We start from the raw sequence: 27,331 nt of genomic DNA on the forward strand, positions 1-27,331 counted from the left end.
TTCATCCATCTTCACTCAGTTCTCTGCTCCGATGTCCCCTCCTCAAGGTACCTTCACCCTCTCTTCTTTCCTTGCTTTGTTTTTATTTTTTAGCACGTATCACTCCTTGACATTGTATTATGTATTTATGGAAGAGTGGCACACAGGCACATCTGTCCATATTTGTGAACATGAGGACGTGTGACAGTGGAGAAGGGTGACTAGTCCAGCTGGGGTAGCTGAACCACAGTCCTCACTTCTTCTGTAATGTCAGGTTCACAATACAACTAACCTTACAGTTTCAGAGGGTTTTTTGCTCCTAGATTAAAAATATATATATATATCTTGCATTTCATTGCATGGTAATATATTGACATTCTGGTTAACAAATCCGCCTCTGTGACATTGAGGTACAAAGCCTGGAGATGTAACCAGGTCAGAGGTCTAAACCCGCTGCCTGTCGTCTTGGCGGCTGGGGTGTCCCTCTGAGTACAACCTTTGGTTTGAGAGCACGTACCTCAGATCTGCCAGGCTGGACAATCCTTCAGAAATAATAAGGCAGTTCAGCAGTTCCCAGTGGCTGTGTCTGGTTGCTTCTGTCCTCAGCTGACATCGTTTTATTGACACCAGCAGTCACTCCCCACCTGTCTGTTATTTTGCAGTGTGATTAATGGTAAGCTTCTGGTTGAAAGGAGCTTTATAACAGTAGACAATGATTTAAGTCGTGCTTTGATTACCTCCAGCTGCCTATTCAAGTAGAAACTATCTGTTCAAGGTGGAAAGTCACGGCTAGATGTAGAATTTAAGTACCAAGAGGGGTTAGAGTGGGAAAGAAGGTTCTGAGGAGGACTGAGCTTACCTCACACTGAGGGCTGACCTCCCGAAAGAGCGACTGGGCAAAGGCAAGGGTCAGTCCTCTCGTTAGCACAGTTCAGGTGCTACTGGTACTAAACGTCCTCCAGGAGAGACACGTGAGCCCAGAAAAAGAAAAGTTACCAGGAAGGAAGGAGGGACCAGAGGAGGCAGAGACGAGGGGGAAGAACGGAATGGTTTTTGTTGGGAAGCAACAGAATATCACAGTGGTAGAATTTGCTCTCTGGTGTCAGTTTAAGGTCTTCTGTCCGAAACGGTTATTAATAGGGCGAGAAATCGGTTCTCACTTTTCCACTGAATTCTGGAGATCATAATACAGAAGTCAACGGAAGTGCTTCGATGTTGCCAAAATTGCTTTGGACACCATAAGCTCCGGAAGCAGCATTTCAGGGCACGGATGTTATCCAGTTGTAAAGTGAAGCTGGTACCAATGGACAGATGGAATGAACGTCCTGATTGCTGCTCCCAGAATTCCTCCTTTTTTAAATTAGTAATTCAGGGCCTTGAGTTACTGTCAGGAAGCCAGAGTCTGCCCTTGCCCCCAGAACGACTCTCAGGGTGTTTGACTGACCTCATGACACCACATGGGAGCAGAATGTGGATGTGGATTCAGACTGGCTCAAAGGGTACGTTTTGGTGAAAGCTCTGTTACAGGAAGAGCCCTTCTCTCTTTGGAACATTCCATAATTCCCTCTTGGTTTACTACCCCCTGTGGCACCAAACCCAGATGTGATGTTAAGTGATGGGATATATCAGGGAGGATGGGAAGAATCCCCAAAACAAGTTTTGCCTCCAGTTCAGCCTTAAAGGTGCCTTGTGTTCTGGTTCATGCTCATCTTATTCAGAAAGGTAACATTCTACCATTATCCGAGGAAACTTTTCAGACTTCACTTAACATGTTGGCAAAAGAGATATCCCTTGAATCCTACCCCCCGGATCCAGGGGCAATATTTCAGGCAAATAACACAACTGCATAAATTCTAACAAGAGAGTAGGTAATCAACAAGGGGCCTTGATTCATGGTAAAAACATGAAGAAGGCATAGCGTTAAAAATATGGGCTTGGGAATCTGAAAAATCCAAGATCCCCTAATTGGTAATGAATGAACTTCGGCTAATTACCTAGCTTCTGGGAGCCTCAATTTCTCCATCTGTGAGATGGGGAGCCTCTCTCATATGGCTTCTTAGTACCTGGCCACGCATATTCTAAATGCACAGTAAACAATTGCCATTGCACAATTACTACTATTATCATTAATTCTAGAGAATAACAGGAAGAAATTTCAGCCAAGACAAAACTAACTCCAGATCTTCTCTGGCCAATTGAATTCCCCCAAATCAATTCCAGGACATGGAAGCAACCTAGATGTCCATGGACAGATGAATGGATAAAGAAGACGTGGCACATATATACAATGGAATATTACTCAGCCATAAAAAGAAATGAAACTGAGTTATTTGTAGTGCGGTGGATGGACCTAGAGTCTGTCATACAGAGTGAAGTAAGTCAGAAAGAGAAAAACAAATACCGTATGCTAATACATATATATGGAATCTAAAAAAAAAAAAAAGGTCCTGATGAACCTAGTTGCAGGGCAGGAATAAAGAGGTAGGCATAGAGAATGGACTTGATGACATGGGGTGGGAGGGCAAAGCTGGGGCGAAGTGAGAGTAGCATCGACACATATACACTACAGAATGTAAAATAGTTGGCTGGTGGGAAGCAGCCGCATAGCACAGGGAGATCAGCTCAGTGCTGTGTGACCACCTAGAGAGGTGGGATAGGGAGGGTGGGAGGGAGACGCAACAGGGAGGGGATATGGGGACACATGTATGCATATGGCTGATTCACTCTGTTGTACACCAGAAACTAACACGGTATTGTGAAGCAATTATACTCCAATAAAGATCTATTAAAAAAAAAAGAATTCCTCAACAGTGTGTCATTGCCATCAATACCAACTGGACTGTGGTGCCCCTCCAATCCATCTTTTGTGTAATCTCCAGTTACTATTTAAAAAGTGAAAATCTTAACGTGTTACTTCCTGCCCCCTCCTCCAGAATCCTGAGAAAAGGCCTCTATAATCTCCTCATTGAGGTCCCTGAGGACAGCCTGCTTTGGTCCCCCCATAATTCCATGGGGGGGATTATGAATTATGATTATGTATCGGACTCTCCCTGGATTCTGATCAGATGGAACCATTTGTAGTAGTACTTGCAGATGCTAGGCTTCCCCACAGTGTCCACCTCGTCCTCTTTTCCTCCTCTTGTCAATTTGGGCACTGCTACTCATCCTTAAGACTCAACCCGAATCGGTCTCCTCTGTGAATCCTGGGCATAAAACCAGCTGGTCACCCCCTCCATTGTGCTGGACCCTGGGCATAGATAGCTCTCTGGTTGCACGTATGCCATGGGGTAGTGGGTGGTTGTTTACCTGCCTTCTTCCCCCGCTGGACTGTGAGTTTCTGAGGGGTTCAGACCTTGTCTTGGTGGCCTCTGTGCAGGACCCAGGGCCTGATAGTGGAAGGTACTCAGCAAATTAGTTAAATGAATCAATGAATGACAGTCAATCTCATTGATTGTCATAGGAAACAATCCTTCCCATCATGCCCTATAGGAAACCTAACTTCAGCAAGACCTGGGCATGCCCCCTGCTTTCCAGCCTCAGATCCTTGGGCCTATCATATCCCTAGGTCTGGAGTATGCTTCCCAGTATCCCCTCCCTGTCTAACTCCTGTCCTTCTTTGAAGTCCTACCTAGAAGTTCTACATTTTCAAATATTGTTCAGGCCCAGTTATAGTGTGTCTGCTTCCCTTGATTATCTTTTAAGTCCCTGAGGACAGGGACTGTATGTTTCATCTTTGTAGTTTGGTGCCTAGTCATGTGCCTGGAACATGGGATTTATTCCATAAATGTTGAGTATATAAATGGAAGATATACACTTAATGTCCTCACTGTCATTCGGGACTTATTTACTACTGGTATTTTAGTCACCTTTTCATATTATAGAATTCTTGAAATTACTTTTAGTACCTATCCCAGGCCTGAAGATTTAATGGGCCCCTAATAAATATTTTTTGGTTACTTAGGGCTTTCCTTAATATTGTATGTTACAGCTTATATTTTGCCATTCTCTTAAAGTTATCCTAGAGGTGAAAGACAAATACTTTAAACATTCAAATCAAGGTTTTCGCAGAGAAACAGTATTGTAATAACCGTAGATAAACACGTAGGTGAATGGATGGTGCTGCTGTGTGGTAGAAAAGTAGCCCAACACTAGAGGTCCCTCTCTCCGTAGGCGCTACTGGCTCTGCCCAGGATCCTTGCCAGCCTCAGTGGCTTCTGACTTGGAACGAAAAGTGAGGAGCAAAGGAAATTTGAACCAGTGAATTCTTTGTGGCATCACGAATTAGATCTTATATATCAGCCCTGCATTGCTGAGGTGCTGGGAGAGCCACAAGAAAAATGCTATTTCCTCCCTCCAAATCCTAGCCCCAGTTTAATTTTATTCTATTTATATCTGGCTCTTGAATTAGCCATGTGCCTTTATTCAAATCTTTCTATCTCAACCCCATCTGGGAAGCAATCTGGGTTCGGTTGCTAGTTTTTCACTGAAATAACACTGAAATATAAGCAAGGACTGGGGTCCCCCTGTCCCTCATAGGGGCATGTCAAATAACAAAACTTAAAAGGTGTAGTAAGCAATTTGATGGCCTTTATTTGAGGGAAACTGTCCATGGATTGGGGGAGTACAGTGCCTCCCAGGCTGTGGAGCCCTCTTCCCGAGGGGTTTTATAGAGGGTTAGAAGAGGCAGATGGAAACAGGGCATGCTTGCTAGGAGGCCAGGAAGTTCCTCTGAAGGCCAGCAGGTCCTGTTTTCTAGGGTAAGGGGAGCTCGCTAAAGCTGAGTTGGGACGATTGTGATTAGTGTGTGTTAGGTTTACTCAACAGGTGCTTCTGTAAGGGCAGGCCAACTTGGGTTTAGATTTGTGATGTGAGCCAGACCACTGGGGTGGCCTCCATTTAGTGAGTCCCAATATACGAATTAGCCTTGTCAGTTACCCCCTTTTGTACAACTGAGAGTATCGATCAAAATTTAAGGTATCGGGCTTCCCTGGTGGCGCAGTGGTTGAGAGTCCGCCTGCCGATGCAGGGGACACGGGTTCGTGCCCTGGTCCGGGAAGATCCCAAATGCCGCGGAGCGGCTGGGCCCGTGAGCCATGGCTGCGGAGCCTGCGCGTCTGGAGCCTGTGCTCCGCAACGGGAGGGGCCACAACAGTGAGAGGCCCGCGTACTGTAAAATAAATAAATAAAATAAATAAATAAATAAAATTTAAGGTATTAGCGAAACAGAAACAGACTCACCAACATAGCGAACAGCCTGGTGGTTGCCCAGGGGGAGGGGTCTGGGGGAGGGATGGAGTGGGACTTTGGGGTGAGCAGATGTAAGCTAGTATATACAGGATGGATAAACAACGAGGTCCTACTGTATAGCACAGGAAACTGTATTCAGTATCCTATGATAAACCATAAGGGAAAAGAATATTAAAAAATATATATGTATAATGGAGTCAGTTTACTGTACAGCAGAAATGAACACAACATTGTAAATCAACTCTACTTCAATAAAAAACAACTTAAGGTTTTAGCACCACTCCAAGTCTCTGCTTCTTGTTGATGTTGGAATCAGTTGGGCCTCTAGCTGGGCTCATAGGTTAGGGTGTGGAGGTCTTGGTTCCTTAGTTAGCTGTTTTCTTCAATGCCACAATAGACGAGAAATACACAAATTCACCCAAACAAGCATAAAGAGAAAAAAGAGGTTAAAAAGCAGAAGTCTCACGGAATATTTTGTCTCTCATCTTTGTTTGAAAAATGGAAGGAAGGAAATTTTAAGGAGCTATAATGAAATGGGTTAACCTACAAAATAAGAAACAGAAAATAAGCAGTATTTTGACTGCAACCCACTCAGACCAGCAGGGCCACAAAGCCTTTGTTGCTACAAGACAGCCAGTACCTGAATATACAAACCCTTTAAAAAACTTTGTAATTGAGGTATAATCGACGTATAACGTTATATTACTTTCATGTGTACAGCATAAAGATTCAGGATCTGTATATATTGTGAAACTCTTTTCAAACTAGTGTTTTCATTTTCTTCAGGTAAATACTCAGAAGTGGAATTACTGGATCATATGGTAGTCTTATTTTTTGAGTAACTTCTATCCTGTTTTCCGAAGTGGTTGCACTAATTTACATTCCCACCAATAGTGCACAAAAGTTCCTTTTTCTCCACATCCCTGCAACACCTGTTATTTCTTGTCTTTTGGATAATAGCCATTCTAACAGGTGTGAAGTGATTCCTCATTGTGGTTTTGATTTGAATTTCCCTGATGGTGAATGATGCTGAGCACCTTTTCATGTACCTGTTGGCCATTTGTATGCCTTCTTTGAAAAATGTCTATTTAGATCCTCTGCCTATTTTTATTTATTTATTTATTTATTTATTTATTTATTTATTTTTTGTGGTACGCGGGCCTCTCACTGTTGTGGCCTCTCCCATTGCGGAGCACAGGCTCCGGACGTGCAGGCTCAGCGGCCATGGCTCATGGGCCCAGCTGCTCTGTGGCATGTGGGATCTTCCCGGACTGGGGCACGAACCCACGTCCCCTGCATCGGCAGGCGGACTCTCAACCACTGCGCCACCAGGGAAGCCCTCTCTGCCTATTTTTAAATTAGATTGTTTGGCTTTTTTTGCTATTGCATTGTATGAGTTCTTTATATAGTTTGGATATTAACCCCTTATCAGATCTATGACTTGCAAATATTTTCTCTCATCCAGTAGGTTGGGAATACTTACTTTCATATGCACTTCTTGAATGAACAATTTTGTCTAATTGCAATGTCCCCCAATAATGGCCATTGTAATTCTAGGTTGTATGAGTAAGATTTTGCTATTTTTGTGGATACCTACAGTTTCCAGGGCCACAGTTCTTAGACACACAATGAGCAGCTGTGCGGACAGGTGATGTGCTCACTTCTTTGAAACTTGAGGATCTTGTTTCTCTAGCTAAGCCTTGGGTCTCTTGGAGCCAAATTAATACCCAGGAGGGACGTGCTGCCAGGTCGGGATTTTATGGTGTTTTAAAGTGTACCTTGTTGCGGGGAAGTTTTCTTGAGATTGGCAGGTGATCTAGTGTCAATCTACCCTGTTCTATGATCAACTTGCCCTAACTTTAAGAGCTTTTACGTGCTCAACTCGCGCCCACTGATTTTTTGGATTTGGCTTCCAAGACTCCCATTAGCAATAGATCTATACTTCCTTTCATGAGAAGATGTCTGTATTATGGCTGATGCCCTAATGGCCTTTAATAGCCTGACTTGTGCCTACTTAGATTTCGATATGCTGTTGGTCAAAAAAGTTCAAATTTCTCGGCTTAATTTATTTCCCCAAGTCCCCCAGTGGTTTCTGCTGTACCTTGAGGCCTTGTGCGTTCCCCAGTGGCTGCATCTTGCTTTCTCAGATTGAGGAGTATCCATTTTTTTCCCTTGTTGATATAATCCTCCCTAATTCAACCAGACTCACTGGTCCTGGCTGTCTGTGCACAGTTCCTGGGACCTGTCAGGACCTCCTAGAGGTACTTACCTTGTAGGTGAGGTCGGTCATACACCCAGATGTTGTAGCCCACTAAGTCTCACCTGGAAAAAACTACAGTCTCTCACACCTCAATTTCCCAAACTCGAAGAGCTCAGAATGCAAAATAAGCAGAGCTCCATCCGAGAGAGGCTTACTGGAGATCACAGCAAGCAGCCTAGGAGTTGGAGAACCAGAAAGGCTCGGTGGGTACTTCCCCTTCATCTAGGAACCATCCCAGGATCTTCAGCAGTTGTCTTTGGGACACATCTTGTCACCCAAACTGTCAAATGACAAAACCAAAACAGTTTAGTAACGAGTTTGATGTCCTTTATTCAAGGGAAAACAATCCCTGGATTGGGGAGTACAGGGCCTTCGGAGCAGTGGAGCCCTCCTCCCGAGGGATTTTGGGCAGAAACCACTTCTGTAGAGTGTTAGAAGGGGCAACATGGAAACAGGGTGTGCTTGGCTAGCCTGTTGTAGGTCCTGTTTCCTACAGCAAGGGGAGCTCGCTAAAGCTGAGCCGGAGCATTGTGATTGGTGTGCGTTAACGTTTCCTCGACAGGTGTTTCCATAAGTGCAGGCTGACTTGGGTTTAGATTTGTGATGTGGGCCGGCCCAGTGGGGTGGCCTCCAGTTTGTGGGTCCCCGGATAGGCATTAACTTTCTCAGGCATGGTGGGTGTGGGAATAAACTCAAGGGTTACCAGGGTCTTGTAGTTCTGGCTGTGCCTTACCTGGGTCAGGGCTCCTTTCGGCCATAAAGCGCCTTCATAATTCACATGCAGCCAGCAAGTGCCAGAGAGGAGAACCTCGGTAGGTATGCTCTTTCCCCCAAGGGTCAATTACTCATAAGAAAAGAAATGAATTGAGGAGCATGCTTTTGAGATGAGAAACACATTTTAACTTATGTTAGAAGATACAGACTAGAAAGATGACTTTCAAGGAAATAAGATAATAAAGTTTCAGCTCTGCGCCATGGTGCTGACGGAGTAGTGAAGAAGCATGGCCTCCTTGTTGCTAAGCAAATGTAACTTTTTCAGAACTGATCTGTTACGAACGCCCAAGGGCAACATTGCAGGTTGCAGGAAAGGCCGCCCCCTTCTCTATCTGCTCCACAAGGGGCCTCCAACTCCGTCCCCTGTGGACACTGGCCCCTGGACATTTTATGTCCCAGGGATGCACAGTAGGTGGCATGGGCCACCCTGTAGAGCATAAAAATGGGGAAGAGGCTGGTGATGGGCCTAGAAGGGGGCTCTGGGCCACTTGACGGTGGGATTCTGGGGTCCAGAAGTGGGGCCATGAGCTCTGGTTATTGAGGGAGGAGAACCCCTCGGATCTGTGAATGCCTCAGGCATGTCAGGGGCTCAGCTCAGGGCCCAGGGCAGGGACGCTGGTTGCCCTGATATGAGTGGTACTGGGTGATCTCAAGGTCTCCGTCCTTGGTTCCTTGGTCTTCTGGTTCCATGTTCGGTGCTCCCTGATCTGGAGCCTTTCCAACTCAGGACCAGGGAGTATCCCATGAGGAATGTAACCAAAAATTGCTTTTCCTACATCTAGTGGCTCAGTCCTTGAGGATTTTTGCCAAATCCAGCAGCTTTGGACTTGGCAAAAAACGTGTGCAGCAAAGGAAATTTGAACCAGCAAATGTTTGGTCAAGGCAGGCTTTCTTCTGATAGTGTTGGGACCTGTTTGGAAGCTGTAAAAAAAATTATACAAGTTATCAGCGCAATTCTGCATACATCACTGGTGCCGTGACTTGCTCCAAAGTGATTTTTGCCTAGTTTCTGGATGGATGACACCAAGAGATGAGATCACGCACATCTGGGGCCTGTGCTGAGAGTCTCCAAGTGGGTTTTGGAACCATAACGCCAAACTCCATTTGCTGGGAGCGTGAAGAGCCAAAGAACAAAGAGTTGGGGTGGGATGCTACGGATATTTCTGATGCCTCAGTTTCAAAAGCCCACATCAGATTATAGACATGTTCGTTTGCCACCCTGGAACTCTGCTCGGGGTTTTGGCAGAGCCTCTTAGCTGGCTGTGACCCGGCCACAAATGGGGACGAAGTTAATGGGTTTCACGTGTTATCGGCAACTCTGGGCCCACCTACAGTAGTGAAATAACTCAGGAGATGCCTTTGCTGACTCCTGACTGCTTTTATTTTCCCCACAAAGAGACACAACTCAGAGGCCTCTGAGATTTCCAAATCAACGAGCAGAACACCTGTGACTTGCTAATGGCTTGAAACGTTGGGGGAGAAAAGCTCAAAACCTGACAGTGGCATTCTGGTTAATTTAGGGAGAGGCCACCTTGGACCCAGGGTGAGCAGAATTTTCCCAGCCTCTTGTCCCTTGTTTGGTGATGAACACGTACAATCTCCTATGAGGTGCACAGATCCCAAAATGGAATCCAGTTAACCTTTAGCCTCCCCCTTTCCATCTGGGAGGCTGGAAAGCACATTTGTTTCACCTAATTCTACAGTCGTCCTGATGCTAATAGATGGTAGCGCATTGAGGACCTCATCGTCATTGTGCTTTTATAGGCTGGCGGTTAACGTCTCCATTTTCCTGCAGCCTGGAAGGCTGGAATCTCAAGGCAGGGTTCTCCCTCACAGCTTCCCTTGCTTCTGAGCTGCACTGTGTGTTTGTTCTGCAGGTGCCCGGAAAATCCCCCCAATTCTCCCCTCAGTGGGGTCACAGCCAAACAATAATCAAGCTTCAGTAAGAAAAATGTTGCAAAACAGTGCAATCACTTTTCTATATGAGATGCATTTCTTTGGAAGGTGTACAGCCTCTCTTGTGCCAGTAACTTAAAAATACGTATTTCTGGGAGATTGGGGGTGTTCTGGTTATCAATTGCCATGTAGTAAATTACCCCAAAATTTAGTGGCTTAAAACAGTGATGACCATTTATCGTCATTTTATTGGTTTGCTAGGGCTGCCGTAACAAAGTACCACAGACTGGAGGCTTAATCAACAGACATTTATTGTCTCCCAGTTCTGGAGGCTGGAAGGTCAAGGTCAAGGTGTCAACGGGGTTGGTTTTTTTCTGGGGCCTCTCCTTGGCATGTATTGATAGATGCTGTCTTCTGTGTCTTCACATGGTCGTCCCTCTGTGTGTGTCTGTGTCCTCATTTCCTCTTCTTGCAAGGACACCAGCCATACTGGATTAGGGCCCATCCTAATGACCTCATTTTAACTTAATTACCCCTTTAAAAGCCTCTTCTCTAAATACAGTCACATTCTGAGGAAGTGAGGCTTTGGATCTTAACGTATGAATTTGAGGGGACACAGTTCAGCCCATAACAGTCACAAATCTACAATTTGTACAGAGGTCAGCAGAGATGACTCATCTCTGCTCCACATCAGGGACCTCAGCAGGGAGGACAGAGTGGCTGGGAGCTGGAGAAACTGGTCCCCCGCCTCCTCCTTCGACATCTCTCCCTCTCTCTCCCTTGTCTCTCTCCCCATGTGCCCTCTCGAGCATTGGCTGCTTCAGAGTAGCCTGACTTCTTACATACCTGCTGAGTCACAGATCTGAGAAACTTAGGCAGAAGAAGCCACAAGGCCTTCTACAGCCCATCCTCAGAAGTCATCGCTGTCAATCCCTCTTCACTCAGTGGGCCCCCCAAGGCCACCCCCAATTCAACATGGGAATAGTTGAACAAATGTGTGAGTATCGGGAGGTTAGTAGCATTGGGGCCCCACCTTGGAGGCTGGGTACCACAGGTGAGAACATGGGCCTGACACGCAGAGCTGGAAGGAGGATGCATTTGTATGTGGTGCTGTCTAATTACAAGACGTTCTGCGATACAGAGTCGTAAGGTCATTGTCGTTCCTCTCTCATGTGTCTCCTCCATCTCTCTTCCTCCGGGAATGCCCTCCTCACCATCAGGATTTCCTGGCTCTGAGAGGAGGATCACAATAAGGAGCATGCACTGCTATAGACTGAATGTTTGTGTCCCTCCCCAGTTCATATGCAGAAACCTAACCCCCAAAGTGATGGTGTTGGGAGGCGGGGCCTTTGGGAGGTGATTAGGTCATGAGGGTGGGGCATTCATGAATGGGATTAGTGCCCTTATGTGAGGACAGTGAGAAGATGGCTATGAACCTGGAAGAGGGCCCTCACCAAACACTGCTGGCACCTTGATCTTGCACATCCCGTCTCCAGAACTGTGAGAAATAACTTTCTGTTGTTTATAAACCACTCAGTCTATAGTATTCTGTTATAGCAGCTGGAATAGACTAACACATGCACCAGTGTCCTTAAAGCAACATCAACACCAAGGTGACCAGGACAGGGGAATAGAGAATTTAGAGCAGTGGTACCAGAGTGTGGCATCCTGCCAATATTTGTGTTACTAGTCCCGGATGAGCTAAGAGATTAAGAGTTCAAAAACTTTTACTGCCATTGTACAGAGTCATTTAAGTCTATTGAATCTAATATTTTTTTTTTTTTTTTTTTTTTTTTTTTTTTTGCTGTACGCGGGCCTCTCACTGCTGTGGCCTCTCCCGTTGCGGAGCACAGGCTCCGGACACACAGGCTCCGCGGCCATGGCTCGCGGGCCCAGCCGCTCCGCGGCATGTGGGATCTTCCGGGATCGGGGCACGAACCCGTGTCCCCTGCATCGGCAGGCGGACTCTCAACCACTGCGCCACCAGGGAAGCCCGAATCTAATATTTTTAAATGTGGGTTTGTTTTTATATGTATTTGGTTTATTTCATTTTTCAGTAATTTATTTTATTGCCTTGTCGCATCAGCCTGCAATGGGCAGCAGTTAGAAACTATGGGTCCGTCACAGGTGAGAGTTTGGGAAGCACTGATTTAGGAATCTAAGTGTTCACATCCTAGAAGCAGAGAGGAGAATGGCAGTTACAGGGGCTGCGGGGGAAGGAGAAGTGAGGAGGTGTGGGTGGAAGGGTATGAAGTCTTGCTTATAAGCATGTTCCAGGATGAATAAGTCCTGGGGCTTCTCTAGCGGTCCAGTGGTTAAGACTCCGAGCTCTCAATATAGGGGGCATGGGTGCAATCCCTGGTTGGGAAACTAAGCCTGGGGGTCCCCATCTTTCTCATGGCCTCTTGCTGTGTTGATTGCACCCTTTCTGCTCCAGCTTCTGCCATCCACTTCTCCACTGCCTACTGGCCTTTCCCAGCCTCACCCTGATGATTCTCACCACAGCCTGTGAGTCTCACTCCTGTGACTGGCTCTGGGCACCCTGATTTCTTGGGGCTGCTCTATCTCCTTCAGTCAGTCCTGCCAGTGTCTCTAGAGCAACTATCTCAAGCCAGGCGCAGTGCTGGGGACCAGGGATGCATGGATGGTTTCTGTCTTTGGGAAGCTCAGGGTCCAAGACCCATAAACAGAGTCTCAAGATTAGGAAATGCTTTGGAGGACAGGAAGGGAATGGGGGGAATTTCCAGATCTGTGGGGATCTGTGTGTGGGGTTAGCCTGGCAAAGACATAGGGAAGAACTTGCTGGCACAAGGCAGAGCCCTCACTGAGGCCATGGGGTGGTGGATACACAGGAGGTCATAGCAGTTGGGGTACTGGGGTGAGAGGTGCAGGTGTGAGGTTCTGAGACTCAAGGGGGCCGAGAGGGGCCTGGAAGCAGCGAGGGCTGTCCCAGGACTCGGGAGCCAAGGAAGGGCTTTCAGAAGGGATAGAGGCTGTTAGTTTTGCTTTTACACCTATTGCTCTGGGGGTTGAATGGAGGGATTTGAAGGGGTGGCTTTGGAGCAGGGAAATCGTCAGGAGATCCTTGGGAGAGTCCAGGTGAGCATGAGTCTCAACTAGGGCAGTGGTCATAGCAATGGGGAGAAGGGAATTATTGTTATTATTATTTTTTTTAACATCTTTATTGGAGTATAATTGCTTTACAATGTTATGCTAGTTTCTGCTGTATAGCAAAGTGAGTCAGCTCTATGTGTACATATATCCCCATATCTCCTCCCTCTTGAGCCTCCCTCCCACACTCCCTATCCCACCCCTCTAGGTGGTCACAAAGCATGGAGCTGATCTCCCTGTGCTATGCGGCTGCTTCCCACTAGCTATCTATTTTACATTTGGTAGTGTATATATGTCCATGCCACTCTCTCACTTCGTCCCAGCTCACCCTTCCCCCTCCCTGTGTCCTCAAGTCCATTCTCTACATCTGTATCTTTATTCCTGCCCTGCCCCTAGGTTCATCAGAACTTTTTTTTTAAGATTCCATATCTATGCCTTAGCATACAGTATTTGTTTTTCTCTTTCTGACTTACTTCACTCTGTATGACAGACTCTAGGTCCATCCACCTCACTACAAATAACTCAATTTTATTTCTTTTTATGGCTGAGTAATATTCCATTGTATATATGTGCCACATCTTTATCCATTGATCTGTCGATGGACACTTAGGTTGCTTCCATGTCCTGGCTATTGTAAATAGTGCTGCAATGAACATTGTGGTACATGACTCTGTTTCAATTATGGTTTTCTCAGGTTGTATGCCCAGTAGTGGGATTGCTGGGTCATATAGTAGTTATATTTTTTGTTTTTTAAGGAACCTCCATACTGTTCTCCATAGTGGCTATATCAATTTACATTCCTACCAACAGTGCAAGAGGGTTCCCTTTTCTCCACACACTCTCCAGCATTAATTATTTGTAGATTTTTTGATGATGGCCATTCTGACTAGTGTGAGGTGATACCTCATTGTAGTTTTTTTTTAATAAATTTATTTATTTTTGGCTGTGTTGGGTCTTCGTTGCCGCACACGGGCTTTCTCTAATTGCAGTGAGCGGGGGCTACTCTTCATTGCGGTGCACGGGCTTCTCATTGTGGTGGTTCCTCTTGTGGAGCACGGGCTCTAGGTGCGTGGGCTCAGTAGTTGTGGCTCGCATACTGTAGAGCACAGGCTCAGTAGTTGTGGCGCACAGGCTTAGTTGCTCCGCAGCATGTGGGATCTTCCTGGACCAGGGATTGAACCATGTTCCCTGCATTGGCAGGCGGATTCTTAACCACTGCGCCACCAGGGAAGTCCCCTCATTGTAGTTTTTATTTGCATTTCTCTAATGATGAGTGATGTTGAGCATCCTTTCATGTGTTTGTTGGCAATCTGTATATCTTCATTGGAGAAATGTCTATTTAGGTCTTCTGCCCATTTTTGTATTGGGTTGTTTGTTTTTTTGATATTGAGCTGCATGAGCTGCTTGTATGTTTTAGAGATTAATCCTTTGTCTGTTGCTTCGTTTGCAAATATTTTCTCCCATTCTGAGGGTTGTCTTTTTGTCTTGTTTATGGTTTCCTTTGCTGTGCAAAAGCTTTTAAGTTTCATTAGGTCCCATTTGTTTATTTCCTTTTTTATTTCCATTTCTCTACGAGGTGGGTCAAAAAGGATCTTGGTGTGATTTATGTCATAGAGTGTTCTGCCTATGTTTTCCTCTAAGAGTTTGATAGTGCCTGGCCTTACATTTAGGTCTTCGATCCATTTTGAGTTTATTTTTGTGTATGATGTTAGGGAGTGTTCTAATTTCATTCTTTTACATGTTGCTGTCCAGTTTTCCCAGCACAACTTATTGAAAGGATGCTCAACATCACTAATCATTAGAGAAATGCAAATCAAAACTGCAGTGAGGTATCACCTCACACCAGTCAGAATGGCCATCATCAAAAAATCTACAAACAATAAATGCAGGAGAGGGTGTACCACAATGTTCATTGCAGCACTATTTACAATAGCCAGGACATGGAAGCAACCTAAGTGTCCATCGACAGATCAATGGATAAAGATGTGGCACATATATACAATGGAATATTATTCAGCCATAAAAAAACCCGAAACTGAGTTATTTGTAGTGAGGTGGATGGAGGGGAAGGGTAAGCTGGGACGAAGTGAGAGAGTGGCATGGACATATATACACTACCAAATGTAAACTAGATAGCTAGTGGGAAGCAGCTGCATAGCACAGGGAGATCAGCTTGGTGCTTTGTGACCACGTAGAGGGGTGGGATAAGGAGGGTGGGAGGGAGACGCAAGGGGGAGGGGATATGGGGTTATATGTATACGTATAGCTGATTCACTTTGTTATATAGCAGAAACTAACACAAAATTATAAAGCAATTATACTCCAATAAAGATGTTTAAAAAAAAAAAAGGAAGTTGCACTCCTAAAGTCTTAGGTACTAAGGAGATTGAGGGCGATTATACCATCTGTTGAGCTCCAGTTTTTCATAGCCAAGCACTGGGTCATGTGTAGCCATGAATTCCATGGGAGATAAGCACAGATTATGAGCCTAGTGATCAGACCTGGCTTCCCCATGAGTTGCTGTGTGATCTAGAACAAATTACTTAACCTCTCTGGTCATTCTTCCCTTTAAAGTAGAATTAGTGCCGCTTCTGAGGCCATGTGAGTTGGGGTATCACATCTGAATTGGGGGAATTGCTATCTAAATTGGAATATTTTTGTTCTTTATCCCTTCAGTCGGGGAAACAAGTCTGGGGCAGAGCTGCTTTCCTTAATATTTGTTCCCTGTTGCTGTCTGGAGACCTGCATTTTCTTGTTTTGAAAACAGACACCTCTTGTGATAACATGCGAAGCATTTTTGTCTTTAAATATTTTGCCTTCATGTTTCCTCTAAATGACATGAGGGGTCTCTGTGGTTTTGGTTCTTCATCTGATCTGGATGTAAAGAAGGGTCCCCAAAACCAAATGTCTATCTGAATGTGTTAAGATGCAGGAGCCCTCAAAGAGGAAATAGAATCTTCTATGACCAGTGTTTTCGAGTTAAGAGTTAAGGTTCTAGAAGAAGCTCATGTATCTCCGATCTTCCCTGGTTGTGTTCTCCCTGGTCTTGTACATAGGTTATGGGACTGTGTTGGGATCAGTCTAAAACCATGAGGGCACTATGAAATGAGAGTGGGGTTTGCTTTACATGGACAAGTCTTGGTCGGAATGTCCCTATGAACATAAATATCTACAGTGTGATTTCCATGATGTCCAGCTGACATTACATCAACAAAATTTTCCCTGGAACATTTGAGGCCAGATTGGTTTCAATCCTTAAATTACCCCCGGTCCCCAGAAGTCTCCAGCTATAGAGATAAGAGTCCTGATGCTTTAACAATGACCATTTGGCAAGCTTTTCAGGGGGATTAAGTGAAGCTTATTACATTTCTGTAAAGGGCCTGGTAGCTGGTAAGTGATAAACAAAAGTTCCCTTTATGGGCTTATGATAATTTATGGTTTTAAAATAATTTCTTTAAAAAATAAAAATTTTAAAGTAGTCATTCCGCTTCCCTAGCAAGTTCAGAGGGTTTATTTTAGGTTTAGGCACAGTATGTAACTCTATATAAAAGATGAATCAATGAACTACGGTTTAGCAGGGGGTCCAGCCGACACAGTCACCCCAAAGGTATCTGAAAACTGACTTATGAAAAATCCTTAACATGATTACAGTATTTTTTTAGTTGGGTGGAGAACAAGTCACAAGAAAGTGTGTAAAATGTTTCCCGGAGAAGCAATAAAATCCATAGGGAAGGGTGTCAAGAGGCTTTTCTTTGTCCTGCCAACGAACAAGAATAAACACTAGGGTCTTCCCTGAATCCAAAGAATAGCTTTTGGAAAATAAAGATTTATTATCTGGGTATAAATGGTGATGAATCACTTGGCGATATGTGCTTTCTGGCACAACGTGTCAAAAGTAACGAGCCATAGTCTGTTCCAGAGTTCATCTGGTTGTCAGCGTTCCTGATAAAATATGGAAGAGAGTGGAACAATTTGTCTTGAGTCTCTGCACAACTCTCCCCCAGTTACTGTGCTTGTGTCCCTGTCACCAGGGAAAATAAATGGGCTGATGATGACAGCCCCAGAGACATTCTCATCGCTTGCACTTCCCTGGGCCTTGCCAGGCGGTGTGTCTCATGGGGTCACATTATGAGTTATAAGTCACAGTTTATTGTCTCCTACCGATGCCCCCTTCGCCCTCTGCTCCCCACCGGCCTCCATCTCAGTGTGAAGTTCTTGCCATGCGTTTCAGGAGCTCCCTGGGGGATGCCTCACTTGCCCTTAAATAAGAGTGCTCCTTGGGGTACTGTTTCTGACGTGGGCATGCAGTGTCCTCCTGGGCACATTTGATGTCCCACTGTTTTTGCTGGACTTTATGGACTTTTTTCACTGATACCATCAGCTATTTCTCTGAGCACCGCCCCTAGTTCACAGGGGCCCTCTGGGTGCCAGAGCTCTGTGACGGTCTTTGCAAGAGGGGGAGAAACCAAGAGCTCTTCCTCTGTTACTCTGTTGCGTGTGTTGTGCATGTGCGTGTACAATCTGTAATGCTTACACCAGGGAGCTTTACAAATATTTTGATGGAACAGCCTATCTAATTTTCCTGGCAGCCTTCTCTCTCCCCAAGACGCACCGAAGAACCGTGTGTCCTTCCTCCCATCCCTGCTCTCCATGCCTGGTCCCTTCTCCCCGCCAGAATGAATTCTCTCCCAGGAGGTGCCCAGCGCCCTGTGCAAATAGTGAGTCTGTCCTACCAGTTATCCCGACAAGTTCAACAAACATAAGTCCCAGCTGAAGCTCCAGCTGGGACCTGAGTTACATTTTCTTTGAGTGAAATATTTGTAGTCCTTTTGCAAAGGTTTTCATGGTTACCCATGAGCCCCCCTCTTGGAAGGTGGAGAAATGATATTGGCTGTCTGGAAACTGGGGCACTGGGGCATTTCTCCTGGCTGGCTCCCAGGCCGTGTTACTGATTTGTGTGAGACCTTGACCTTGGCTGTGTCGCTTGACCTGTCCAGCAGTCAGCTGGACCCACCGACGCTGTTCTGTCTCCCGCTGGCTGTGTCACAGGTGCCGTCTGTGTCCTAGGAAAGCCACTGGGAGAGACCACAGATATAGTGTCCCTGCAGGCAGTTCTGGGGAGATGTGAGGACGGGACGCCTCCTTGACACATTCTGATTTATATTGCTTTTTAACTGAAGTACAAGTTATATACAGTGTTGTGTTAATTACTGCTGTACAGCAAAGCGACTCAGTTATACATACATATACATACATTTTTTTAATATTCTTTCCCATTATGGTTTATCATAGGATATTTTATATAGTTCCCTGTGCTATGCAGTAGGACCTTGTTGTTTATCCATTACAAATGTAAGAGTTTATATCTGCTAACCCCAAACTCCCACTCCATCCCTCCCCCACCCCCCTCCCCCTTGGCAACCACAAGTCTGTTCTCTATGTCCATGATTCTGTTTCAGTTTCACAGATAGTTTCATTTGTGTCATGTTTAGATTCTACAAATAAGTGATATTTGGTGTTTGTCTTTCTCTTTCTGACTTACTTCACTTAGTATAATCTCTAGTTGCATCCATGTTGCTGCAATACATTTCTTTTTAATCAATATTTTTTACATATCTAACTTCAGGAAGTAGTCTTTTTAAAAAATATATGGGTAGGGAAGTTGAGAAAAAAAAGTACAGGAAGTTAAAAAACTCCGAGCCATGCCAAAGTATCTTTCTTACAATCTTCAGTGATCCTTCCTGGAAACGAACTTGAAGCAGAGATTGAAAATGCAGAAGACATTAGCACCTGGACAGACTGATGCCTGTTTCCTTCTCAGGTCTGGGCAGCGTTCCGGGGTGTCAGCACGCGCTCGCTGTCTCCATCCAGGATGACGTCATGTCATACCATTGGTTTTCACGAGCCATGAAGGACACGAGTCCCGGTCACAGATGGCTGGTCCCAGCGAGTCATGCTTCCACTTCCAGGATCTTGCTCCGTGAGGATGATTGATGGGTGCTCAGGGAAGTCTGCACTTCACCTTTCCAGAGGTTACCATGGAACTGGCTAAACCAAGCCTAGATAAAAAAAAATTACATGAACCATGTTATAATAGCAATAACAGGGATTTCAGAAAAGAAGTACCCAGAATCCCAATATACCAATAAGTAACTATCATATTTTTTTCTGGGTTCACTTATAGTACAAGAGGTAAAATAGTATAAAGAAAAGAGTGTTTGAGACTTTGAGTGAATGAACGCACTAAATTGACTAGTTAAACAGTAACTAGAGCTACTTTGGTTGAAAAGCTATAGTTGATATTGGATACCCCTGTTTATTCAAAATAATTGAAAAAAAGGAATGAGAAAAGTCTATATTATTTTCACATACCCTTAGTTCCCTTTTGCCTAAGAGGAAGAGGTCTCTTAACTCCTTTTATTTTTAAAGGAAGACAATCAGTTTATTGCTTAAGAACTCAAAAAAAAAAAAAAAGCAATATACACTTACAGTAGAAAATCCGCAAAAATAAGAAAGTAAGAATCACTTGCAATTCCATCCCCAGGGGTGAAAGTTATATTCTGTTTGTTTGTTTGTTTGTTTATTTTTATTATTTTTTTCTTTTTTTATTGAAGTGTAGTTGATTTACAATGTCATGTTAGTTTCAGGTATACAGCACAGTGCTTCAGTTATAGAGATACATATATTCTTTTGCAGGTCCTTTTCCATTATAGGTTATTAAAAAATATTGAGTATAGTTCCCTGTGCTCTACAGTAGGTCCTTGTTGGTTTCTGTTTATCTTTTTATAGTGTCTTCTCTGTGCCTGTATACTCTAAAAACTAAATTTGGTCATGCTCTACTGACAATATTTATTTCTGCTCTTTTCACTTGATTTTACTTCCATAGCATTTCCTCAGTGCCATTAAATATTATTTGAGAGCATCATTTTATTATTATTTTTTATCATTATTGTGTTTTTATTGAGGTTTAATTGATGTACAATATTATGTAAGTTTCAAGTGTACAGCACAGTGAGTCACAATTTTTAAATTGTGTTTAAATTTTTAAACATTTATAGTTATTATAAAACATTGGCTATATTTCCCTGTGTTGTACAATATATCCTTGTGGCTTATTTATTTTATACATAGTAGTTTGTACCTCTTAATCTGCTACCCTTCTCTTGCCCCTCCCCGCTCCCCCCTTCCCTCTCCCCACTGGTAACCACTAGTCTGTTCTCTATCTCCGTGAGTTTGTTTCTGTTTTGTTACAGAGGGCTTCATTTTAGATGGCTGTAGAACAGTTCATCACAGATAAAGATTCTCTTATAGCTAAACATTTGATTCCAGTGTTTAGCACCAATGTCACTGCAATGAACAAGTTTGTACATTGATCTTTGCTTGAGTTTCAGATAAATTCCTTAGGGAAGATGCTTAGAAGACATCCTGCTATGAGCTTGAAAGCTGACATTCTTTGTGTTTTTTAAACTTTTACAATTCTTTTTATTGTCATTTTGGTGGTTATCTTAAGTTTTACCACATAATCCTTGACTTTTCGAAGCCTAGTTAATAATTGGCACTTTTAGCTCTTTTTGAATAGAACAAGGTCCTTATAACACTTTCCTAAATTCATATGCCATCCTTGTTGTATACTAAACATATTTTTTTGCTTTTAAGTTGTCAAAGCATTCATATTTACTCACATATTTACCCTTTTCAGTGCACAATGATTCTTCCTACGACTGTGACTTTATGTGGGCTAATTTTTCTGCTGTCTGAAGAACTCCCTTAAGTATTTCTTGCAGGGTAAGACTGCTGGTGATAGATTCTCTGCTTTTGTTTGCTTGAAAATATCTTTATCTCAGCTTAATTTTTTTTTTTTTTTTTTTTTTGCGGTACGCAGGCCTCTCACTGCTGTGGCCTCTCCCGTTGCGGAGCACAGGCTCTGGACGCGCAGGCTCAGTGGCCGTGGCTCACGGACCCAGCTGCTCCGCGGCATGTGGGATCATCCCGGACCGGGGCTCGAACCCACATCCCCTGCATCGGCAGGTGGACTCTCAACCACTGCGCCACCAGGGAAGCCCTCAGCTTAATTCTTGATGGATACTGTCACTGGATATAGTTGGCAGTTATTTCATTCCCTTGTTTCCTGTCTTCCATTTTTTTCTATCAGTCAGTCTAAAAACAATTGCTCCTTTAAAGATAAGTTGTCTGTTTTGGGGCAGATTTTAAGATTTAAATTTTTCTTTCTTGGGCTTCCCTGGTGGCGCAGTGGTTGAGAGTCCGCCTGCCGATGCAGGGGACGCGGGTTCGTGCCCCGGTCCGGGAAGATCCCACATGCCGCGGAGCAGCTGGGCCCGTGAGCCATGGCCGCTGAGCCTGTGCGTCCGGAGCCTGTGCTCTGAAACGGGAGAGGCTACAGCAGTGAGAGGCCCGCGTACTGCAAAAAAAAAAAAAAAATTTTTTTTTCTTTCTTTTTTTTAAGTATTAGTTTTACTAATGTGTACCCAGGTGAGGATTTCTTCTTGCGAATCCTGTTTGGAATTTGTAGGGCTTGACTTTATGGCTTGATATCTTTTATTCATTTTGGACAGTATTTAATCAAATATTTCTTCTCTCCATTTTCTTTCCAGTCTCATTCTGTGGCTCCAGTTACACTGTGTCAGACTGTCACCCAGCACCCTTTATGTTTTCTACCTTCTTTTCTACGTTTTCTATCCTTCTTCTGTGGTTCATTCTGGATCTTTTATTAGCTATATTTTATTCATCAAGTCTTCCTTTACCTGTCTAATCTGCTGTTAAACCCATCCTTCAAGTTATTTATTTCATTTTTTATACTTTTTCAGTTCTAGAATTTTAATTTGTTCCTTTTCTCATTTCAAATAGTTTCACCCTCTTTGCTGAAATTCTCAATCTTGTTGTTTTATCTCCCTGAAAATTTTTATCCTAAAGTCCATGTCTGATAAATACAATATCTAGAATCCTGTAGGTCTGTTTCTCTCCTATTTCTGCTCAGTTTCATTCATGTGACCTTATATACTTCATGTGCAAGGTTATTTTTGATTTTGAATTTACAGAATTACTTGTAGAAATGATATTAGACCAAGAAAAAATTTATTTTATTGAAGTCTAATTGATTTATGATGTCATGTTAATTTCTACTGTACAGCAAAGTGATTCAGTTATACATATATATATATATATATATATATATATATATATACACATTCTTTTTCATATTCTTTTCCATTATGGTTTATCACAGGATATTGAATATATTTCCCTATGTAGGACCTTGTTGTTTATCCATTCTGTGTAATAGTCTGCATCTGCTAATCCCAAACTCCCAATCCATCCCTCCCCCACCCTCCCTCCACTTTGGCAGCCACAGGTCTGTTCTCTATGCCTGTGAGTCTGCTTCTGTTTCGAAGGTAGGTTCATTTGTGTCATATTTTAGATTCCACATATAAGTGATAGCATATGGTATTTGTCTTTCTCTGACTTACTTCACTTAGTATAATAATCTCTCATTGCATCCATGATGCTGCAAATAGCATTACTCCATTGTTTTTTTATGGCTGAGTAATATTCCATTTTATATATGTACCACATCTTCTTTATCCATTCATCTGTTGATGGGACATCTAGGTTGTTTCCATGTCTTGGCTATTGTGAATAGTGCTGCTATGAACATAGGAGTGCATGTATCTTTTTGAATTATAGTTTTCTCCAGATATATGTCCAGGAGTGGGATTGCAGGATCATATGGTAGTTGTGTTTTTAGTGTTTTTGGGAACCTCCATACTGCTCTCCATAGTGGCTGCACCAATTTACATTCAAGCCAACAGTGTAGGAGGGTTCCCTTTTCTCCACACCCTCTCCAGCATTTGTTATTTGTAGAATTTTTAATAATGGCCATTCTGACCGGTGTGAGGTGGTATCTCATTGTAGTTTTGATTTGCATTCAAGAATGATTTTCTTTTCCTTTGCCAGTAGCTTGGGTGGCACTAACCATTTGAGATTTCCTTGATACAGTTTCAGGGACTGAGATCATTCAGAGGTGTAGGAGGACCTGTATACCTCCTGATCACCCCACTCCTAGGACACAGCTCTGTAAAGTCTTAATCTGAAGAAAGGGCGGGCATTCTCTGGAACTTTTCCCTGGTCGGAGTCTGGACCATAAACCTTTTCCTTGGTCAAAAGCAGTATTCGGTCTCTCAGCTATGGCCGTAGAAGTTGGCAGGCACTTCTAGGGGAAAGCAGTCCTCAGTACCAGTTCACCTCTCCTCACCCAGCTCTTGACCCAGAAACTCTTCTCTATCTTGTTAGCTGTCTTTTCTCCCATCATGGCCAGGGGAAGAGCTGGGAGTGCCTGCTGCAGATGGGTCCTTCTCCCTCCTCTTGAGTCCAGGAGCGGCACCTGGGGAGGACGCCACAGACAAGCCCATGGCACCGTCATTACTCCAGCACCAAGACACGAAACCCATTGCATTGTCTGCCTGAAATAATTTATCAAATTATACCTTGAATTTCAAGGGATTTTTTCTGCCTTAAAATGAAACCTAGTGAAATACCATTCTTGATGGCACTATTTTGATCCTTATGTCTTTGTCAGGTCTGCTTTAAGTCGTGTGCGAAATTTCTGGTAGGACTCTGTCCTTTTCCAGCCTCACATTTATTTAGGAAAGAATACCAGGTAACAACCCTGGCTAACAAAAAGCAGAAAGTGTGAGGCCAAAACCACAGCTCCCATTCTGAAAGCCAGTCATCACCCCAGCTGATCTCAGTTCTGATGTGTTTCAAATCCTCAAAATACCACTGCTTTATTTCCCTTCATGCCCATCAGCCAAGCCTGACCTTCAGATGGACAGGAAACAGCATGCTCTCAGGGAAGGAAGGATGTGAGCGCAGGTCTGCTTGTGGCTTTTCATCTCTGAGGGCAGCTCAGCACACTTCTCAGAAAACCACACTGGTGAGATCTCAGCCAGGGCTTCACAAAGTTTACAAGTGTTATGGCCCTAGAGACCAGGACTGCCTGAGATTTTAGGGAGGGTGCAATGTGACTTCTTGTCTCACTTGTGCTTGATGAAATATCAGGTTGTCAATGGGAATGAAAAGAAGAAAAGAAGGTCTTTGCCCTTAAGGCCTTCAACTGATTGGATGAAGCCTACCATATCATGGAGAATAATTTGCTGATTCTTATCTGTGCCTTCTTTGGCAATATGGAGTTAGGATGGAGTTTTTCTTTAGTAGCATAGTTTGTGAAAGCTGCATTTCAATATCACAAATTCATTTTTCACTTCGGGCCAAATCTTTACACCCACAAAGCCAGCAATTTTCTTTTAACATTTTGGATATTGGGATAGGAAGGAAATATATTCTGGAGGCAGTTCTCTTTCATCATCAGGCTATGCAGACCGAATAAATGTGGCCCCAAAGGCAGCAGATCATAATCATGTCAAGGAAATAATCCATTCTATTAAAAAGATCTGGGCCATAAATAAATCAACACGGCTCCTATTGCCTTACAGGTTCGTTTTCAATCTGAGACTCACAAATGTGGATGGAAACTCAGGCCGTGGTGATTGCTTACAATCGTTTGATGAGGGATTTTTATTAAGTCTTGTAAATTTTAAATAGTGATCGGTGAGGGGAATACAATAATCATACTCTGAGCTAGTTCCCATGGATATGATCATTCTGGCATGGATGGGGACATTTTCTGGTGATGTTTTTCTTCTGAATGTCTCATTAATTTTCTTTCTTTAAATGAAGCTTATTTTAGTTTAAATGACATGCTCCCTTGGAAAGAGCATGTGCAAATTATCTTTTGTTGGAAGTGAAAGGGCACATTATGAATGCTTTTCCTCTGTAGGGTTTCGAAGAATGCATTTGTGCTTCTGGACAGAGAAATAATTGGCTCTGAACTAACTACACAGTGAAGATTTTTTTTTTTTTTGCGGTACGCGGACCTCTCACTGCTGTAGCCTCTCCCACTGCGGAGCACAAGCTCCGGACGCGCAGGCTCAGCGGCCATGGCTCACGGGCCCAGCTGCTCCGCGGCACGTGGGATCTTCCCGGACCGGGGCACGAACCCGTGTCCCGTGCATCAGCGGGCGGACCCCCAACCACGGCGCCACCAGGGAAGCCCCCCAGTGAAGATTTAAATGTAGTTTTCATGGCAGCCGTCTGTCAGGTACCTTACCCTCCCAACCCAGCTGAGGTAGGGCTGCCTGGCTTCCTTCTCTCTCAAGGTGCCATGTATTGCCATGGAACACACATGGAATTCTAAGAAGGTGTCCAATTGGGGGTCACAATGGCAGTTATCAAACCGACAGTGACCTCATTATTTGATTCTTCCACTCATTTGGGATCCAGTTTTGGAACGAATGACCATAAATACCCTCATGTACCATATCTTAGGAGGACTGGTGACATGAAATGCCTCTCTGTATTGCATTCAGCATTCTTTCAACAAACATTGTCTCGTGCCCACCTTGTGCCCCTCGTGGTGCTAGGGCTGAAGGTGCAATGCTTAAAGGAAGGTTTTCTTAAACATCTGTGGATTTAAAAGCTTGGGGTATATTTTTTGAGTGGCTCTATTAGACTGAGCCTTGTCAAAACAGTCCTGGGAGTCCAGATGGCAGAGAGGTCCCTGTGTCCGTCAGCTTGGGCTGCTACAACAAAATCCATTCACTGGGGGGCTTAAACAATGGACATTTATCATTTATTTCTCACGGTTCTGGAGGCTGGAAGTCCAAGATCACATGCCAGCAGCAGATTTGGTTCTTGGCGAGGGCCCGATTCTCGGCTTGTAGACGGTTGCCATCTTGCTGTGAGCTCATGCCGCCTCTGCTTTGTGCGTGAGGAGACAGAGAGAGAAATCTCTTTTGCCTCTTCTTCAGATAAGGGCACTCTTCCCGTCATGGGGGCCCCACCCTCATGACCTCATCTAAACCTGTTTTCTCCCAAAGGCCTTGTTTCCATACACCATCATGTTGTGGGTTAAAGCTTCAACATATGAATTTGAGGGGACACAAGCATTCAGTCCATAACAGTCCCCCTTGGAGAGGGAATCAACCCAGGAGGTGCCTCTCAAACAGAGATGTGCTCCATCCCTGCCTGAGCTGGAAGGAAACTCAGGAACAGAGGGAGAATTGCTCTGTGGGGAAACCCCTTCCTGTCTCCGTCCCTCAGACCCTGCCCACCCTGCCCTGGGCAGGCCTGCCGACAACTTCAGTCCAAAGGCAGGGAGATTATTCTGGGCCATATTCCCAGGCCGAGGCCAGCTGATGGCTAAGTGTTCTCTCCCCTTGTTTAATTGGGTGTATTGGGCCACTCTGTACTCTGAGGTCACACACGTCAGCTACTCACTAATGTCTCCACACTTTGGCTTCATGCCAGCTCATCCCAGCTCATCTTTGTTGGTAAATCCTTTCACTTCTCTTTCTCCTTCAGATCTATTTCCAAAGGAGAGAGTTATCCTGTTATGTTAGGACGAAGAAGCCCTTGCAGAAATGTGCAGCTCTCCGACCCTGCAGCAGGCACTCCTGGTCCTCGCTGGAGTGGGTCTGGAGCCCACCCTCCAGTGCTGCCTCTCCTGGTGCCTGTCTCCTGGATGTAGTCTGTCAGCTTCTCCCGTGAGTCTCCCTGAGCCCTGAATGCGGCCGTGGCCACATGACTGGTGCCCTTCAGAAAAGCAATGGGATCTTTGCTCTCTTACTCCTTTCCCAGGGGGCTTCCAAAGGGCATTTCAATATGAATGGGAACCTCCAGACGGAGTAGTTCCAGATGTTCGCCTGCATCAGGGTGCACTCCGATTTTAAAAGCCCTGCGCCCACGATTGCATTCCCTTCTGCTTACCTCTCAAGTCCTCATTGGCAAAGAGAGACTCCGTGGCTGGAGGGCTTCCTGTGATGCTTGGTGTTCCCGGGTCCAGCCCTCAGCACTGTTCCTTGTCTCTCCCAGCGCTGCCCAGGCAGAGGCTGTGGCATTTCTTTTTTTCTTTCTCTTTTTTTTTTTTTTTACTAAACATGTGCTATATAATCCCTTTTTCGTAGGGGAAAAAACAAGGCATAAATTCAC

This window comes from Mesoplodon mirus (genome assembly GCF_964341445.2).
Source record: "Mesoplodon mirus genome assembly, chromosome: 4".
Taxonomy (NCBI): Eukaryota; Metazoa; Chordata; class Mammalia; order Artiodactyla; family Ziphiidae; genus Mesoplodon; species Mesoplodon mirus.